Below are 12322 nucleotides of genomic sequence, written 5' to 3'. Positions count from 1 at the left end.
CTATCCTTTAAAAAAAAGTCTCCCAAAGATTTTTCAGCTTTCAGTACGCTTCTTTTAAGGCAACTAATTTCAATACTGAAATTCAGAGATTAAGGTATAATCCCTGTGTGTGAATTTAAATGATTTTAATGTACTTCTCACAGATTGAAAAAAATCAATGACAAGACCAACAAGGGCTCGTTTCGCTCAGCATATGTTTTTTTGTCAGGTAGTGATTAATGCTGTGCTCTGTAGAGGGAGACATTACATCCGGGCTAAAACAGACCTAAATTTTACCCTCAGGCAGAAATCTGATTTAAACATCTCTATTTAAAGTGACATTTGTCCTCCCTTTTCAACTGGTTTCCCCTGAAATTCCAGGAAGTTGACTTCATGACCTAAAAACAGCCGGGTGGCTGTGAGCAGCAGTTATGCCTGTTTCTGCACTTCAGGAAATCTGGGTGCCAGAGTGAATCAAGGTGGTAGGTAATAAAACAGGTGCCCAGCTATCTAGCTATCTGCTAGTATGATAAATTCCATGTCACTTTACTGCTACAAGAATTTAAGATTTATTAGAGTTCCGTATAATTCTAGACTCAAGAGCAAAAATTTCCAAAATGTGTTTCTGTTGATGATAATAATGTAGCTATCCCTACTGATGGACTAGGTTTCTTTTGATTTCATAAAATTACATCTGATCTTTCACTACACTGATCTGAAATAATAACTGATTGCAAATTCTAGAAATCCAGAAAAAGCAACTAATAATCAAACCTCTAAAATAAACCAAAAATATAAAGGAATAAAAAAGAATGTTCACATAACAAAAGTCACCAAGTAATGAGAATGTATGCATATTAAAACAGGAACTAATATCCTAACACTGTGAAACATGGTAACTTTTGATATTATTAAGCTATTTAGACACTGCTGGCAAGTTCCTACTAACCAAGGTAATCTAATTTCTGTTCCTTTTCCACATAAATTGATTTTCTTTTTCTTTTAGCCGTTCTGGTAATTGAACAAATTTATACAACTGTGATGGGATTTTACTTACCACCACACAATGCATAAAACCCTCCACGAAGACAAACTATATCACTTCATAGAACTGCATTTTTTGTCGTAATTAAACAAACTGTATTTAAACTTGCTCTATGCTTCCAAAGCAATCAATAGCATTTTGCTTGTTGTAAGCTGCACTTTACTTTCAGGTGTTAAGCGCTTGTTTCCTTTAGTTGATCTAGCTTTTTTTCAGATTATTTTTTATTTACAAAATATGGGAGGTTTTCACCTAAGAAATCACTTTTTAAAAATCGTTGGATAAGAATATATTGGAAACTATATGCAAATTATTGCTTACATTTAGTCCATCAGATAAATGACCTAAAAAGATTTTTTAACTATTTTTGGTTGATTGGGATCTGATGACACAATGATCCACTTTAAAAACAAAAAACCAAAAAAAGAAAAAAAAAAACTACCTACATCAAAATAGTATTAAGAGATTTTCAGTTTACAACATATACTAAACAAGACCTATACAGTCAACTCAAAATATCACACTGAAGTCCTGCAAAAAATTTAGAAATTACGTATCCTAGTTATAGTTACTGCTTTAAAAGTTATCACACTAGGTCAAGAAACATGTCATTATTTTAGGGCTCTAATTTCCTAACTCCAATAATTAACTATCTCTAGGTTAAATAACCCATTTCCTTAACCTTTTTCTTAAAGCATTAAAAAATAATAATCACTACTTGACCAATGTTGAGTAGCAAAAGGATTTCAGAAAATAGTCTCAATTTTTCTGATAACATCAAGTCTAATTACAGTAATCTTGGTGATTAAATACTTTTCAACCTTTCAACCTTTAATCAAGAATTATTTAAAGAGATGAATATTTGAGTGGGTCTATGGACTAATTAGTGTTATGTAAGAAAGAAGTTAAGCTATAGTTTTAATCTATCTTTAAAATAGGAATATTTTAATCCTTCTTGGAAATAGTTACAAAACACTTATCTATTTAGGTAACATGAACTAATATGTAAACAAATTACCTTAGGAACTGATATGACCAAAACGTAAGTAAACAGGATTTCAAGTCCTTTTCAAGTCTAGCAGCTAAAGTTGCTATTTTTAACACTGCATCAAAATCATCAATTTGCACTTTTTAGCTAGTCATTTTTGCAAATCATTTGATGAACTTTTTTATAATTATGCATTCCACTTCTAAAATTTACAACCGTGAAAATAATTCCACTTTAATTTCATATGAACCTTTTTTGCAGAAAAGCAGATGTCAAATATGTACTTCTCCTTCAAGACACAAAATCAGTCAGTGAACAGCAAGAGACAAAGTGTAGTATTTGAAGAAACTTTTTGTAAAATAGTAATCCTATGACACTAAATTCTTCAAATTTCTAAAACTGTTATTTCATTTCGAATCTAAGTACAACTGATCCGCACTCTTAAATAAAATATCAGCAATTGGACAAGTGGTATGAATTCTTATTAAAATGAAAGCAGATTTCTTTCAGGTAGGTACAAGTGTGTTTAGTCCATACCTTAGACTATATTGTAATGCTCTCATACTACACCTGTCAATAAACTAAGTATTATTTGAACAAGTATTTACTAGAGTCAGGTCAAATAAATATTTTGATAGAAAACAGAGCAATATTTTATTACTATGGTGTACAGATTTCTAGTTACTTCCTGACCTTCCCAACATCTCAATCTTAGCTCACATATTCCTATATTACTTAAGACATTAAAATATGATTTTAAATCTTTTAATAAAACACAGAAAGCTTCAATAATTCTCAAATAAAGATCTAACCCTAAGTAAAGCTTGGTTTTAAAGTTCTCCTCTAGCTAAATTTAAGAAAGGAAACGCCCAGAAGCTTGGTGTTAACATTTGTGCTGATTGTGAAAACTGCAGCAATAAAAACTGCAACTGCTTGTCTTAAATTAAGACTTCTAGTACTCTATGTGAGATCCATACGTATGTTTATATTAGTTTTTATAACATTTGGAAGTTTTGTTGTCTGCTTTGATGTTAGTCCATTAACAAAGCAGAGAATCAAAAGCCTGGAAAAAAAACAAATTTATTGGAAATTTTCAAGTCAAAACCTGAATTGGTTTGTTCTACCCCACATGATTCAATATTCTGATTTCCCCAACTACCTGCTCCCAGAGCTATCTTGCATTCCTAAATTCGTTTTCTGTTGCCAACACAAAGTAACCCACAGTGATTGAAAATGGCAGCTGAAGTGCTTCTACAACACATTAATTTTTCTCTAAGTAGTCCAATTTTGTCATCTAAATGTTGAGAAATCTTTTCACTGCATTTTACACCTTTAAAGATTTGTTGCATTCAGGATCACCACCATGTAAAATGAAGAGCAAGGTTTTCAAGACAATTTTTAGATTATCACTAATAGCTCTAGGATAATGTGTTTTCTTTATAGCACTCTGCATTCAAAGCAAACTAGTTAACAGCAACTTAAGTGCAATAATAGCAATCGCATCAATGTGGGTTTTTTTTTTACCTCAATAGTACTTCTTAGACAACTGAAGATAAACTATCATAAAATGATTTCAGGATGATATACAATTTGAATGCCACTAAAAATAATCTGAAAAAAATTACCCTATTAAGCTGACGCCTAAAAATGTTAGGCAGTTAATGTTTTTTTCTCAAAAATTGTTTATGAAGAGTCAGTTTTCACTATTAAAATAAAAACAAGGAGGTCAGCCCATAAGTATTAAAAAAAAAAAGCCCTCCTCCAATGAAGGGATATCAACTCATGTTTAAAATCAACCAACCATAAAAGGTAAAACTATAAAAAATATGGGCTTACAAATCTCTAAAACCTTCCCTGAGATTCATTTTCATCTTAAACTAGGTTTTAGGAAATCTTAACCCAAGTGAAACCACTACTTCCCTAAAAGTTGAAGACACAAGTTCTTCTCCCTTGACCTCTTTCTTCTACATAAAATACTTGTTCTTACTTGTTTTTTCACTCATGGACATTCAGTTGTTATCAGAAATTCAAAGAATGACTCCGCAAACGTAAAAAAAAGCATTAGCAAATACACTATAAATATTAAGAAAAATAAAGCAACTTTACACTGAATTCTAGCATTTACTCTGATAAAATACAAAACTTTTGAGACAAAATCTTCAAACAAAATTATCTCTATTTAAATACATTCACAAAAAATTGATTATCACTTATCAACCTTTTCCAAACCTACACTTGCACTCGAATGTGTGCAGTAACAAAGCTGATGTTGAGTTTGAATAGTCAAACCCCTCCAATGACTTTTTTCCTATAAATTTATAAAGTGTATTAAAAACAAAGTTTTCTAGGTGAAAAATGAGCGTGCTTTTATCACAGATTTCTATTATTTTATAGACTCATGAAAAGCCTTTCTTTCCCATTTTATTAATATAACAAAGTGTAGGCCCTAGAAAAGTATTAAGTTAGAAGCAAAAGCTTTCTCACTCTCTCTTCCTCGGAAGGGACCCCAAAAGACAGGCAACAGTGACTATCATAAAATAAAAGGTCACCCTTTTTCTAGGAACAAACCATTTATCAATAGAAAATAATTGTCTTGCTATTTGCAAGGGCTCCACAGCAATAGACAATGTTTTTTCGCTCACATAATTACAAAACAGTGAAAGTTCAGAAACACAGCCTGAATCCACCTCCCCATTTTTACCCAGTACAATTCTCATTGCCCTTTGGGCCTCCGCTTGGAAGCAAATGGAAGACAGGCTGAAGTTTTCTCAATTGAGCTGAAGCTAAGAAACCTTTGATATGCTAATAGTCCCCTTCAAACGGTAAGAATTCACACTTGCATTAATTCAAACAATTTGTGCAGAATGATGTGAAATGGCACCTCTTTTAGAGGCAAGCAACAAAAGGAGAGAATCGGAATGTCTGAAGAAGCTAAACAACAGAACATTTGTTCTGCAGTATTCTCTCTATCATGCATAAATTTAGAAGATGGAAGAAGGGACAACAAAAAGTTCCATAACACACCTGAACAGAAGATTTTCTTTGTAAAGATTTCTCAACTATTACAAAGATATTTAAAGTTACAAAGTTACCTTTTTTACCTAGGTCAAGAGTCCCATCACAATTTAGAATGTTGCCAAAGACACCACACAAACCAATCTATTTTTCTGCTATGGATGCATATTGCCTCCTCAGTGCCCACCTTTAAGGTTCGCCCAAGATCAAACCTGAGTTAGTAAGAGACATCCCAACAGGCAATTATTTACCAAACTGGATGTGACTTTTCTTCGTTGAGCAACTCGAGTTAAGAGCAAACTCAATGGGGCCCGTTCCAGACACAAACACTGACAGGGAAATGAATGAACCAACCACGTCCGTTAAAGGTACGCCTCTGGAAAGGGGAAGAGAGAAGTGCAGATACTGTAAAGACTGCAAAAGAAAATTTACGAATTGGGGGAGGGGGCGGGGAGGAGAGTGCCTTAGAACCTGGCCTTTGTAACGGGAAACATATGGTTGGTGGCTGCGGCTCAGACCCTCGCAGGCTGCTTGGGAGAAGCTGCTAAGCAGCCTGACACCTTTCAAGAAACAGGAGGAAAACATTTCCTCGGTCTGAATCCGAGACTACACAGTTTGCATCAGGAAGAACGGAATGAAGGGGCCAGAGAAGGGGGAAAGGATGAGGGGGGAGGAGTCCACAGAAAATGGGGAAAGAAGACGGGCACCCAAGGACTTGTCCCTCCAACTATGCTTTTAGAGGACAGAGCAAACGGAGAATAAAAAATATATTAAAGACATACGTTCCTTAGCTTTCGCTCAGCGACACTTTGGCACAAAGTAAAGCTTCCAGCGCTTTCCCCTAACCCAAACCCCACAGTTCGGCGAAAGGAACAAACTTTCCTGATCCCAAGCGAAGTAGTCCTAGCAAGCGTGCTTCCCCACTACTGGGGCGCTTTTGTCGCTTCACTGGCCCTCGTCTCGCCACAAGAGGGGTCGGGTCGCCCCCGCCAATCAAGAAGCCCACGTTGGGTTAGCCCCGGGGTCTCCCCTTTTCTCGGGCTCCTCCCACGCCTTTTTCTCCCCGCTGCTCCCCACCCAGCACCCCATCCTACTAACCAGGCTTCCTGAGGTTCCCAGACGCACAGCCACCCCAGGAGCCCACACCCCGTAACTTCTCCAGCAGGCCCAGCGCGGCCCAATGCTGCCCTCTCACTGCGGGTCCGGGAGGCTCTCCGCGCTCCCCAGGGCCGGCCGGTCCCCGGCCCCGCCACCTCCCGCCCCGCCGGGCCGTCCCTAATCGTTGCCAGCCCCAGCGCCGGGTCGGCCACATCTGGCTGCGCTCTGCTGTCATCCTCGCCTCTCCACACCACCTAACCGCCAACAAGAAGAAACAACAACCCGCAACAACTCAGCCCAGCCCTCCCCCACCGTCCACTTCCCCTGAACTCGCTCCCAGCGCTCTGCCTCTCCGCTCCACTTCCAGCCCGGGATGGGTCTGCAGGAGGGCGGGGCGGTGGGGGACAGGGCCCCGCACCCGGAGCAGAGCAGCCCAGCCGCGGGCGCGCCTCACATTCACCCCTCCCCAAGCGCTAAAAAGGAGAACGAAACCTTCCGACCCAAGCTTTCCGAAAATCAAAATATGCACAACGCAATCATACTCCCCTCGGCCCCCCGCGCCCCCTGCAACTAGCCTGACGCCTTGGGAACGTTACAACAGCTCTCCTAGAAAAGGAGAAGCCGGCTGGAAGGGGCTGGGAGTTCTGCTCAACGATTTCCGAGAGGAGAGGAGAGGGCGGGGGAGGGGTCGAGCAGCCCGAGCGAGCGCGGGTCTCCCCCTAGGTCCGGCTGAACACAAACAGCCGAGCCCGAACTCACCCGCGGCTTCCCTCCACCTCCAACATCCACCCCCAGGCAGGAGGCGCAAAGCAAACAGGTCTCCCAAGCCAGGCACAGAGGCACATTGTTCGTTCCTGCGGCTCTTACCTCGGTCTGCGAGCGCGCCCCGGGGGCGGGCCGTCTGGCGCGGGGGCCGAGAGGGGAGAAGCGCAGAGTGCAGCGGCGACCCCGGCCGGCGAGGGCCGACGCCGGCCCTGAGCTGCTCGCCGGCCGCCGAGTCCGCGCGGGAGGCAGCGCTGCGGCTCGCCGGCCGGACACGGGCGCCGCGGCTCGGCGCGTCCTCCTGCTCGGCCGCCGCCGCCGCCTCCAGCCCAGCAGCCCGCGCCTGGCGGCTCCAGGGGTTAGGTCAACATTTTCCCGCAGTTTCCCACACGCCGCTCTGCGAGAGGGGTCTTTGGCACACACGCACACAGCCCCAGACCTCGCGCTCCCTTGGAAAAATAAAAAATTCGGGAATCAGGGCGAAAGGGGTGGCGCAGGAAAAAGCCCGACAGAGGTGCGCAGACTTGGGAGTCCCCTCGGAGCGGCAGCCGCGGGAGGGGCGGGCAGGCGCGGGCGGCGCGAGGCCAACTCAGTTTGTCCGGCGAAGCCCCTCAGCCCGCCGTCCAAGCCGGCCCGACTGGCATCCCTGGCGCTGACCCTGCGGCTCGGGGCGGGAGACAGCGGTTGCCCCTCCTCACATTTCAGGTCTCCGGGCCGAGGCGGAGCGGCGGCCGCTGCCCCACGCAACGCTGAAGGCGAGGACTCGGGGAAGCAGGGAGGTGCACGGAAGAGCCACGCCACGCACAGCAACGGAGGGGAGATGCCCCCCAACAATCCCAAGGAATTCTCCCGCAAGCTCCCGATTTCGCTCCACCACCTCTGCGTTTGTGTGTGAGCGCAGAGAGTGAGAGAGTGAGAGGGAGAGAGGAAGAGAGAGAGCGAGAGACGGGGGAGTGCGAAGTCCTGACACAGACTCTCGGCGAGGTCTGAACTGGAGTCACCTCCAGCCTCCTCCTCCTCCTGCCCAAACCCCCACCTACCCCTCCCCCCGAATTCGGCTAATCATATAAACATATTAGCGTGTACAGCGGCAAAGGACAAATCTCTCCCTCCTGATTTTTCCAGCAAGGGGCTCAGGCAAACTCAAAAGAAGATTACAGGCAGCTAAGTACAAAACGTGGAGCAGATAATCTATAACTCATTGCCGCCCAATGGCCATTTTCCACTCCATTTGAGCAGCTGCGGCGGCGGCGGTGCGCCCGAGCAGGGGGAGGGGAGCGAAAGGGTACACTTACGGGCTCGAGCTGTTCGGGTAGTGGGGGCCAGACAGCCGCCCGAGGACAGGCCAGCCCCGGCTCAGCCGGCCGGGCGGCCGCAGAGCTGTCCGGGCGGCGGCGGCAAGGGACGCGCGCACACTCGGCCGCGGAACGCGCCCCAGAGGCGCCCTGCGGTGGCTAGCGCCCCTCCCCTTCTGCTCGGCTACCCCCCACCCCCCAGTCAAGGGGCTCCACTTCCAGCCTCCCCCCCCACCCCATCAACACACCCATTCAACCCCTACAGCCATCACCCACCCCCCCCCCCAAACTCCACTCACTGCGCGCTGGCTCCTTTGCGCGCTCCGCCGGAGCGCGCTCTCCAGCCTGTCCACACACACGCACTTTAAAAACATTTATTTTATTTCTGGAACCGGGTTAAGGGTATTTGGGAGAGCGCGGTAGAGCCAGGCACTCCGGCCTCGGAGGCGGGGCGCAGGGGGCTGGCCAGCGGCGCTGGGACCCCTCCCCTTTCCCCTCCAGGCCAGGAGCTTTCTCCTTGCCCGCACTTGGAAGAGGCGCCCAGGATGCGTCTTTTACCCACCCCGTCTCCAGGTTTTCTCTTTTCTCCACGCAGTGAGCCGGAGGCCCCGAAACTTTTAGTTTCCGCAGCCCTCCTTTTGTGTGACTGCTAAGAGGAAAAAGAACGTCTGTTCGCCGCGGCTGCCTCCGTCCGGCTGCGGCGCGCGGGGGACGCTCCAGGGTTAATGTGTCTTTGATACCTGAGATTTCCGGCGCGCTCGTTAATGAAAGTTACATTTTTAAAATTGCGATGACTTTTTCTTTGTAGTTACAGAGACCTAGCCAAACTTCGACTTTATTGACTATATTTCACAGGAGAGTTTTGTTTGTTTTTGATTAAACCCACCAGGATAAGCAAAGGAAGGAAAGGAAACTACAAGGCTCTTTAGTCGCCAGTGCATTCATCGTGCTGTTAGGTCTGTTTCCCTCATTTCCTTACATTGAAACTGCTTTTGCTCTTGTCCTCTGACCATATTTCCTTGCACCTCTCTGTTGGTAGTGTCAGCAAACAGCCAGGCAGCGCCAAGGATGCACCCAAGGTAAAGAGACAGACCACGACGGGACAAATCATGCTTGAAAAATGTTTAAAAGCCAGTTAAGTGTCCTCTGCATACGAGGAAAATCAAACCTGCATTTTAATTTTAATTACAAAATTTCCGAGGTGAAAGTGACTAAGTTTTCAGACGTATTTCTAAATCACCGATTATACTAATGCAACCATCAGTTCAAGAAGCATGGTTTCATTGGTTTTCAAGAAAAACTGATTCGCCAAGATTTGAAACCTCTAGAAAACAGGACGAAACTTGAGCTTCCTTGCTTTCAGAAACAATACATACTTCTTGTTGCTGCGGGTATGTTGCAGTCATCATACTTCAGAAATGATTTCAAACAACAGTGTTATTAAAATGTCAACAGCAGATTGTTCAAAAAACATGAAGACTCTAAATACCTATCAGTATTCTGTCACAAAGCCAGATACTTGTAGTACTAAAGTAAATCCAGCTACTGGTCAAGTTTGTTCTTAAGTTGTGAAAAATGTTAAAAGTACATAAATCCAAATAACTGAAACATGCTCTTTTGGTTGATTCATTGTAATTCTCAAATTAAGACTCCTTGATGATCAAATTTCTGTGTACTTAATGTATTGATGTTTTAATGATTCGTACCATTCCCAAAGATAAGAGGAACCACTTAGAGCATTTGTGCTATAAACTACATAAACACTTTCATTTGGAATTTCTTAAATAACATAATTGAAATATTATCGATACAGGATATAAACTAGCCTGGGGAAAAAAAAAAAACACATTTGTGCAGAGCTTGTGTGAAACCTTATTATGTACCTAAGTTTTTACATCTGTCAAAATGTATACCTACAACAAATCTACCTAGGAAAATTAAATCAGGCTACCTTAAAGTAATTGAAAAGAAGGCAGAATTATAGAATTCTCAGACCTCAGAGGGATTTATATCATGATCTCCTTTGGAATTTAAAATTATTTTATTCAAGATTATAAACCAAAATATATCAAACTAATAATAATTTGCATTTACTGAAAGATTTTAGCCCTTCCTTTTGTTTATCTTTGAAGGTTTTTCACTCATCTGGGCATGATTCACAAGAAGCCCCAATGAGTGCATAGATCAGTCTAATCCTATTTTCTTTTGGGAAGCAAAACTTGGTCTGAAGTTTTTATTTAGTGAGCTTAGTAAGTAATCAATAGAAATTTTGCCTGAATTAAGCTAGCCATATGTTGGCTTATTTACTTATTTATTTACCTCTCAGAAAGAATCTCTGGAAGAACCCACTGTCTACATTTTGTAAGTCTGACATTCTTTGATGCTCTGGACATGAGTGAGTCATTCTCCACTATGTTCTTAAAGAGACTACATCACAAAAGAGGAGGATGCATGGGAGAGGGTAGAAGTTGTCAGAAATGGGTTAAAACTATAAGGAGTGAAAAATGCCTCGTACAAGTTTTTAATTTTAATTCGATAGGATGTGTATATTATAGAGTTCAAAGGATTTGACACCTTTTTTCTAAGAATATAATAAGCTTACTGTGTTTTTAAAATTAAATCTCAGTGTATTCCTTCTAGAAGAATGCTTTAAATATTAAAGAATTTTTCATTCTTTCCTTGTACTTACACATAATAATACTTTAACCTTCTTTGTATCCACAAAGAATTGAAACAGAGCTTTTAATTGCATTGATATATTCAAGATTAAGCTGTTAGCCACAGACTTGCCATTACAAAGGAACACACATCCAGAAAACATAATTTGCCTGACACTTCATGACAATTCAAAACATAATTTATAACAATACAGGTGTTATGGTAGGAAAAAATAAAATGCGAAGCTTAATAATGTCTGCAGATGTTAGCAAGTTAAGGGGAGTTAGAGTATGTTATGCATTCCCTGCAATCCAATAAAGTTAACTACTCAATCTATATTATTATTTAAGTAATGGCAAAATCATTGACTTAGTCATAATACTTGCTAATTGTTTTTAAAAATAAATTCTACAAAGGACAAAGGAAACACCCATTTCCATTTGTTTTATGTTAAATCAACATCCAACCACTCATGGTGATTTCATTCAAAGAAAACAGAAGGAACTCATTAGCTTATGTGGTTAGAGAGATTGATGGGCTTCAAACATTTTAACCATACATGTTTTTTCCAACTGTAGAGACTCATGTTTTTAATTTAAGCAACTTTAAGAAACTAAAGATTATTTTATTCAATAGGTTCACATATTTCTGATACAGAAATTATGCTAATTTTTAAAACCATATACCATCCAAGCATCTTTGTTTAGAGGAAAGTGATGAAGTACTTGTCAAAATACTGTGTTTGAGTAACAATAGTTTGGGTACCAAATTAAAGAAACACGTATGAAAATGGGCATAGTTGCAAAATGTTGTGATTAGTATAAGTTAGTATAACACAGTGAGTAACTTCTTCACTGCCCCACTCTGGCAAACTTAGGGTGGGGTGGGGTGGGGTGGGGTGGGGTGGGGAGAAAATCAGGGTTTTGATAGTGGGCCAAAAACTGTGTGAAGTTTGAACTACACAGCTGTAGATGAGGGTAAGCTGTATTCATCATTGGAAGCATATTTTTGCCTGTGATGAGAGCTCAGAGAGAATTCTAAACTAAAGCAAACAAACAACAAAAAACGTGAAACTGGTCTAGTTTCTGGTACAGAAATAGAAATAAAATTAGCTAGATTTCATCCTAAACTTAATCAGTTCCCTCTTCTTCATTGTTACTGTTCAATGATGCTTAGTGCTGAAACTACTTTTCCCTACTCTAGAAAATAAATATTGTAAAGCTCTAGACAAGATCAAAGCAATGTGTGAATACCAAACTTAACTAGAACTGGTTGAAAGTTGCTAGCTTTGTTTTTCATTTTAGTTTTGCCATGCATGTAGGCTGAAAAGAAATCAAAACTAATTTTCCATGAGAGCAGAAACATATGAAAGCATTTGGCAAAGCCAATAAGTTTTTAACTATTCTCCTGGCTCTCTCCAGGCTGACTAAATCTTTGTCCAAGAAGGCCAAACTGTCTAAAATGTAGAGATGCCATCTCCAAAAA

General features: G+C 41.8%; 1 protein-coding gene across 42 annotated transcripts in view; it reads right to left on the bottom strand.

Moving 5' to 3' along the window:
• ADGRL2 (adhesion G protein-coupled receptor L2) overlaps positions 1-12322 on the bottom strand; it is a 597884-nt gene that overhangs the window by 172142 nt on the left and 413420 nt on the right. For 2 of the 42 annotated variants that reach the window (XM_074335003.1, XM_074335007.1), the window contains exon 1: positions 8479-8622. The exons of 31 other annotated variants lie outside the window; for them this stretch is intronic. The gene's annotated coding sequence lies outside the window, so the exon portion shown is untranslated. Of the gene's footprint in view, positions 1-6122; positions 6140-6989; positions 7863-8179; positions 8321-8478; positions 8704-8741; positions 8872-12322 lie in introns of those variants that run through there. 9 more of the 42 variants (XM_074335004.1, XM_074335008.1, XM_074335005.1 and 6 more) reach the window with 8 other exon arrangements.

The sequence above is a fragment of the Rhinolophus sinicus genome, linkage group LG06 (genome assembly GCF_036562045.2).
Source record: "Rhinolophus sinicus isolate RSC01 linkage group LG06, ASM3656204v1, whole genome shotgun sequence".
In the NCBI taxonomy this organism is placed as follows: Eukaryota; Metazoa; Chordata; class Mammalia; order Chiroptera; family Rhinolophidae; genus Rhinolophus; species Rhinolophus sinicus.
The sequence above is the reverse complement of the archived record's forward strand: the minus strand, read 5'-3'. Positions and strand labels throughout refer to the sequence as shown.